We start from the raw sequence: 8,117 nt of genomic DNA on the forward strand, positions 1-8,117 counted from the left end.
TCAATATAAATGGGCATTTTTCTGTTAGATTTAGTATTAGGACTAAGAGCCTCTATGGGATATAGCCACTAGAAGGTAATCTGATCAGACACATTCTTGATCAAATCTGACATTCCATTCAGTAGAGGGCAGTGGTGACATTGACTGACAGTCTTTTATGTCTTGACTCCTGTTTATTAAAAATAAACGCTGTATTCTACTTTTAAATGTTGAAAGGCCATATGCTACCTTCCCTCAATAGTGCGACTCCTGTTGGGGTTAATGGAAAATGTGTATAGTTAGAAGGCAGCATAAGGGCCCTTAATCTGAATTCATGAGAGGGAGCATTATCCTGTTAATAGCATATATACATAACTTCAAAAAGTAATGACAATGGACATTGGGCAAATGGGTCTGCAACGAAGTAGTTTGCTCAGAAAAGTAGATTTGTAAAGTCCTTGCGACATCCTGTCCTGTGAATAGCTGAAGGGATAGACTCTGTCCTGACTACTCTCACTTCACTGTTACATTCCAGAGTTACTTCCTCCTTGGGGATTTCTAGAGCAGAGCTCTGACTGAACTGAAGAGTGCTTGGAGATGCACCATTTTCTAAGTCAGTGATCTGCACTTTTTTTTTTTTAAATCTAGTCTCTGGCACCTTCGTGTTCAACAAGCTAACTTTTTTTTAAAATAAGGAAAAACACATTTTTATAATATGTGCATGTAGCATATCTAGTTTATACCAATCATGTATTAGTATTTACATGGCTGTTTTCATATTCTTTACAAAGCTGTGCCATATCAATAGCGTGCTTTGTTGGTTTTGTATTTTTTCTTTTTTACAAAATTGTGCCATATGAATAATGTGCATTTCTAGTAGTAAGTCAAACTGTGACCCCAAGGAGTCAAAAGTTGTTTATGTATTTAAGGGAGAGGGGTTCTTTCATAGGGAAAACAGTATTCCCCTGTTACCACTATTGCAGATTGCAGGAAGATTATTGGATGGCTTCTGACATGACAGCACTGGGCCCTTTCTTTTCCTCTCATCTTTTTTCTCGTTAAGAGACTATACAAACCTATATTATGAAATATTGATTTCAGGGGCCTCATTTGCTATGAGGAAAGGGGGGCAGCGGTCCCTCGAGACTTCTAATAGGTTTGTATGCTCCATTATGTCTTCCATTTTTTGCAATCCCCCTTCCCCCCCCGAGACTTTGTAGATTATAATATAATCACATATAATTTTCTATATGATGACACAACTTTGCCACCTCGTCCGTCTGTCCAGAATTTTTCTGAAATGACACCCCTTATTGATTTCTTGCTCTTTTAGGTATATGAGCAAACTATCTGCACCATAGTTCTTATTATATAATTTCTGTATTTTCTGGTAAAGTAAAAGCCTCTAAAGATCAACAGTGGCCTCTAATTTTGCACCTATGAATAACTTTGACAATTCGTATTTTAATATGTGCACTCAAGAGTTAACTGATGGTTGTCAGGTGTCGGGTTTTTGACTGGAACACCTGGTTGAAAAGGGACCCTGGCGGTTCTGGTCAGCACTGCTGACCGGGCCGTTAAAAGTCCAGTTGGCGGCGTAGGCAGGTTCCATGCCCGGCTCCCAGGAAGTAGCCGGCATGTCCCTCTGGCTCCTAGGCGGAGGCGTGGCCAAGGGGGCTCTGCGTGCTGTCCCCACCCCGAGTGTCAGCTCCGTGGGTCCCATTGGCCAATGGGAGCTGCGGAGGCAGCCCCTGCAGGCACGCAGAGCCCCCTGGCCGCACCTCCACCTAGGAGCTGGAGAGACATGTGGTCACTCCCCAGGAGCTGCCTGAGGTAAGTGCCACCCAGAGTCCGCACCCCGAACCCCTTCCTGTTCCCCAACCCCCTACCCCTGCCCTAAGCCCCCTCCCGCACGCTGAACCCTTCAGCCCTGGCCCCACCCCAGAGCCCATACCCCCCCCCGTACCCCTGCCCCAGCCCGGAGCCCCCTTCCACACCCTGAACCCCTCAGCCCCACCCCAGAGACCACACCCCCAGCCGGAGCCCTGCCCCCCTCCTGCACCCCAACCCCCTGCTCCAGCCTGGTGACAGTGAATGAAGGTGGGGGAGAGCGAGCTACGGAGGGAGGGAGGATGGAGTGAGCGTGGGGTGGGGCCTCGGGAAAGGGGCAGTGATATTCGTTTTTTTGCAGTTAGAAAGTTGGCAACCCTACCATCAGGCATCCTTGCAATTAAGTGAACCTGCCCTCAACTGCAAGTTACAAAATTAGAGGCCATTTCTGAAAGTATAGCCCCAGCTGTTTTGCTTCTAAGATCAGACTGCTCCAGCAGGGCTCAGGTAAGAGCTAACTAACATCCTTAGTAAGTAAAATACAAAAGACACTGTTCATCCTTATTTGAGAGCCTTCTGCCTTTCCCTCATTAGTTATATTCATTAGTGCTAGCCTTGCGTTTCAATGGGTTCTGTGTTTTAAATATTATACTCCTGTGCCCAGTTGGAGTAATGTGCTAAATGTTCAGCGTGTCTGTACAGTCCTTTTTAATAAACATTGTTTCATGCCATATTTCCTTCTGTGGAGTATTTTCACATATATTTGATTGCATTAGTCCTGATTAGCCAATGTTTTGCAAGCTAAAATCTCAGTTCCTTAGTTTTTTAGAATACAGTTAGAAATACCCCTCTTACAGCAAGCTGATGGAGTTGAAGCTGTTACAGACTAAAGGAAATAAAGGTCCCTGTGCAATGAGCTTTTGTTTGGAAGGAGTGAGGAGTAGAAAGGAAGATAAGACAAGGCCAGGCCTGAACAGTGCTTGGCACTATCCAAGCTTCGCAGTCACATTCCTGGAACACTTATCTATTCTGCTTGCATTCAAAAGATTTCTGAATCCAGATAGAATGATGCCGAGAAACAGAGTCTTGACTTTCACAAGCAGGTATTTTCACATGGAAGTATTCACAGCTCCAGCTGACCATTTACACAAAGACCCTGTTTAGATGCACCTGAATGCCTATTTTGCCTGTGCAATTACCTACACTTGGAGGTGTTCAGTTGTGAACATGAGACCCACAAGAGGACAAAGAAACCTCTTTTTACTGTGATCCAGTTTAAAAAACTATCTACACACAAGTTTGCAGCAGTTTAGTTAACCCAGAGGAAACTGCTGAGCAGACTTCCCTTTTTAGCTTACTAATGGCTTAGTGCAGTTTAGCTTGAACTGGTTCTTGACTTCAGCTAATAGAAAACAAGCCACTCTTGAACTGACATAAATGTCCACAACCTCTTGCACTAGTTAATTAGTCTGTTTAAAATCACTTCAGTGGAATTTGTGGGTGCTCAATACCAGGTGGGATGGGAGATGTTAGACCACTTGTACTTAAACAGCTATACATGGATTCAGGAGCCTAATTTTAGGGACTCAGATTTTAGCCCTTAAAAACACTGTCAACAGGAACCACTGGTTCAGTGAGCCACGGAGAAACTGATGAGATGTGGGACACAGGAATCCTTGAGAAGAATCTGCCAACCATTTAAGATAAAGACATGGCAAGAGCGTCTTAAAAAATGGGTTTTGGATAGAGCTTTCTTTCCCAAGTTAGATCTTTATATACTCTGAAGCGGTAATTTTCACTGTGAACAGTAGTGGGAACTTTCACCTTAAATGATCAAATGATGTTTAACCTATTAAACTGATACCCAAAATGGAACTTTTGGAAAGCGTCATCCATTTAGAAAGATGAAATAGGATTGGACTCAATCTGGAAATAGTTCTAGACCATTTTGGAATTTTCCTTCCTCCGGTACCCCACTGTCCTTCTTGGTTGAGTCTATGAACTCTCTTCCCATTATCTACGTCAGTGGTTCTCAAGTAGGGGTATGCATACTCCTGGGGGTACGCAGAGGTCTTCCAGGGGGTACATCAACTCATCTAGATATTTGCCTAGTTTAACAACAGGCTACATAAAAAGCACTAACGAAGTCAGTACAAACTAAAATTTCATACAGAGAATGTCTTGTTTATACTGCTCTATATTACTATACATTGAAATATGAGTATAATATTTATATTCCAATTAATTTATTTTATAACTATATGGCAAAAATAAGAAACTAAGCAATTTTTCAGTAGTAGTGGCTGTGACACTTTTGTATTTTTATGTGTGATTTTCTAAGCAAACAGTTTTTAAGTGAGGTGAAGCTTTGGGGTACGCAAGACAAATCAGACTCCTGAAAGGGGTACAGTAGTCTGGAAAGGCTGAGAGCCACTTATCTAAGCAACACCAAAAATCCCCCCAGGGTATTCACTTTGTTAATCAGCGTTTGGTTCAGCTTCATTTTGATTCTCCTCCTCCATTCCAGATTCTGCTTCCATACAAATCAGCAGCAAAACTCCCATAAACCTTCACTGGGCACATAATGAGATCACAGAGCCCGAAGTCTGTGAGGTACTAAACACCATCTAGAGCAGTGGTTCCCAAACTGGGTGTAGCGGGGCGGCCTGGCTTCCAGGCGCCCCAGGAAGTGACGAGCCAGAAAAACCGCCAGAGTGGGCGGAGCCACCGCGGCCTGTCCCCGCCCCCCGGAAGTCAAGGGGCGGGACAGGAAGTATAAAGGCCAGGCCCCAGCGCTCAGTAGCTGGCCGGCAGCGGGAGAGGACAGACGCTGGTGCCCGAGCTCCCACGGACCTGAGCCTGCCGAGAGCCCGGTATCCTGAGGAGGACTGGCCGAGGCTGCCGAGAGCCCGGTATCCTGAGGAGGACTGGCCGAGCCTGCCGAGAGCCCGGTATCCTGAGGAACGGTCTGAGCTTCCCCCCGCCGAGGGCCCAGAGGGAGCGACAGACCTACCTGGTGCTTGGGGCCCGGAGGAGCCTATGATCTGCGACCCAGCAGACGAAACTCAGGAGGAGCAGGTACCCATGGAGGAGGAGATGGGAAGTGGCCCGGGGATAGCAGACCCCGAACCCATGTCAGTGTGTTGCGGTCAGGATCCCCACTGACTGCGCGGCAGACGGACTGCTGCGGATAGGGCCCCGGGCTGGAACACAGTGGAGTGGGTGGGCCTGTGTTCCCCCCTGCCACCCCGCACCGGGTGGCAGTCTCTCCTCCTCCTTGTCTAAGGGGCCTGGGCCCCTGACAGACTATCTGTTGGCTGCCCCGCCCTGACCTAGGGCCTGGGCTAACCCAAACTGACCCAGCCCCTGCTACAAGGCCTGGGCCACTGACTGACTATTGGTGTGCTGCCCCGCCCTGACCCAGGGCCGGAGCTGCTAATTGTGTGCTCAGTCCCTGCATAAGGGCCTGAGCTCTGAACTGCTAATTGTGTGCTCAGTCCCTGCATAAGGGCCTGAGCTCTGAACTGCTAATTGTGTGCTCAGTCCCTGCATAAGGGCCTGAGCTCTGAACTGCTAATTGTGTGCTCAGTCCCTGCATAAGGGCCTGAGCTCTGAACTGCTAATTGTGTGCTCAGTCCCTGCATAAGGGCCTGAGCTCTGAACTGCTAATTGTGTGCTCAGTCCCTGCATAAGGGCCTGAGCTCTGAACTGTCAATTGTGTGCTTAGCCCCTACCCAAAGGTCGGGGCCCTAACTGTTATTTGCTTTGTAGCGGGGCGGCCTGACTTTCAGGCGCCCCAGGAAGGGACGAGCCCCACCCCGGAACTACTACACTGGGGTTCATGAACCCTTGGGGGTTCACGAAATGTTACAGGGGGTTCTCAGGAAAAAACTCCCTAATGGCGGACAGAGCTGTCCCCAGGGACCCCAGGCAGCACAGGGCCAGCTGCCCAAAGCCCCTGAACGTCCAAGAGCTAAGAAGATCAACGCAAGTATTTCTATCATACTGAGGAGATTTAAACATCAAGATTCCTTATAAGAAATGGAAAGGGAGGTGGATATTTTTTGCTGTTTTTAAAATTAAATAGGCGGCTAGCATTGTTTTTAAAATTATTATGAAGAACAAGTTTTAAGCTTTGTTGTAACATGCGTTGTTTGCCTGGACTGCTCAAGACCTGAATGCTTGTGTAGGAGGAACTCTTTGAGTTGTCTTCTTAAATACTTTCATGCTGTTTCACATATGATACTCCTTGATGAAACATAGGAGCCTTGTCTTATAACAGGCTTATTCAAAGTGATACAAGCTACGAAAGTGAGATCTTGGAAGAGTGTTGCCATTTTCATAATGTAATACAAATTCTGTAATGATAAATAATAATTAATAGTGTGTAATAAGCATGTCATAAAAACACATTTTATATTTCCAAGATCACTGCTTTTATAATTTATACTCAAGTAAAGGAGAAAATCACTGGAAATAGACATTTTTAGGAGGGGGTTTGCGAGACTTGACATTTTATTGAAAGGGGTTCACAAGTTGTTAAAGTTTGGGAACCACTGATCAAGAGCTAAGCTCCAGCCTCTGCACATTCAACTGCTAAAGAAACATTTCAGCTACCTCAAACAGACCGGTTTGGTCCTAACTTCATAAGACATTTGTCTGAATGCTTGCTGTGAGTTCAGATGCTGCTGTGAAGAGGATTTTTATTAAAAATATGCTCAGGTTTGTTTATAAAGTGGGTTTCTGGGGAGGGTGGTGACGAGTAGAGGAAGGGAGGCACAGGCACTGCAAGTACATGTTCCCCGAGTAAGAGCCATACATAGCCAGAAGTAGCTTTCTGGGCAAGTTACTCCTGTGTTGTTTGGAATACTGCCCCTTCCTGTTCCTTACTGCCTGGCACCTGCATCTTTCGCATGCCAGTACTGTCAGACCTACAAGAAACCAAGAGAGGGGGTTCAATAGGTAAGTTACAGTGCAAGTTCTTAACTTTAACTTCCATGTGTAAACGCGTGCTTTGCTGGGCTGGTTTTAAATATACTCTTCACAGACAGAGACGCAGTGTTGAGAAAGTAATCCGCTGCCAACAGTGATTGTCAGCAACCTATCCCCTTTGCCCTCCCTCAGTTGGGGTATATAAGGTTAGTTGCTAGCAAAGATAAGACAAGAATGATCACCGTTTTTAGTGTGATTGAGATTGAGTGGCTGACCATACATCTGATGGTGGGGAAACTGTTTTATCCCGTTGACTCTAGCACAAGAGCCTCAGTTATTGTGGGAAGGGAAATAACTTACAACCATTTCCACAGGTCATTTTCTGAATGTAAATAGGGTCCTAAAAGGGGTCCCCTCCCTTTTCCATACACCTCCTGTTAATGTCAAGAGATGACATATACATAATGGGAAGAGAATAGACCTCTTGGTCCATAATCAACAAGGAGTCTGGTGACAGCTTAAAGACTAACAGATTTATTTGGGCATAAGCTTTCGTGGGTAAAAACGAAAGCTTATGCCCAAATAAATCTGTTAGTCTTTAAGGTGCCACCAGACTCCTTGTTGTTTTTGTAGATATAGACTAACATGGCTACCCCCTGATACTTGGTCCATAATCGTTACTGGCACAGAAATAAGAAATTTGACAAAGAGTTCCAGACTATCTGCTTACTCTCTTAGAAATCAGATTTAGACTTACTGTTCTGAGTCAAATACAAAGAGTTTGAAGTCACACTTCCAATGGATTAATTCAGCCTCAACTTAATTCCACTTAATATAAGCATTATCAAACAGAAAGTCTCATCACCAACATAAGCCACATTTAATTCAGTCAACTACAATTATATTAATCTCTATTGATGTTCTGTCTTAGTCAGGTTTACACAGGAAGACTGCATTAATTACTGTTTCATTGTCAATTTCTCCCCACAGCACACTAACTAGCTTATTGCCAGAACACCACAATCCGCTGACCCAGTGCTGACAGCAAAGGCAGAAATATTATGCACCAAAAATAGCAGTAGCATAATCTACCCCATAGCACTGCCCCTGAACAAACAGTTCTAAAGACATGAAGCAATTTAAATTTTTTATACTAAATGAGAGCAGCAGTTTTAAATCAGCCCTTTCATGAGTTGATTGCTGCAAGTTTAAGAACTGCAACATTCATGAAGCATAAAAGCATGCTGAGAAGTCACATTAAGGAAAGAATGTGGAGAATTTACGCTAGTCACAGACTGGAGGAGTTCTTGATCTAAGGTATCAAAAGCGCCAACCGTTCCCCCTAACTCCTAATGTTTGTTCAATGGGCTATTACG

This window comes from Chrysemys picta, chromosome 9, assembly GCF_011386835.1.
Source record: "Chrysemys picta bellii isolate R12L10 chromosome 9, ASM1138683v2, whole genome shotgun sequence".
NCBI lineage: Eukaryota > Metazoa > Chordata > Testudines > Emydidae > Chrysemys > Chrysemys picta.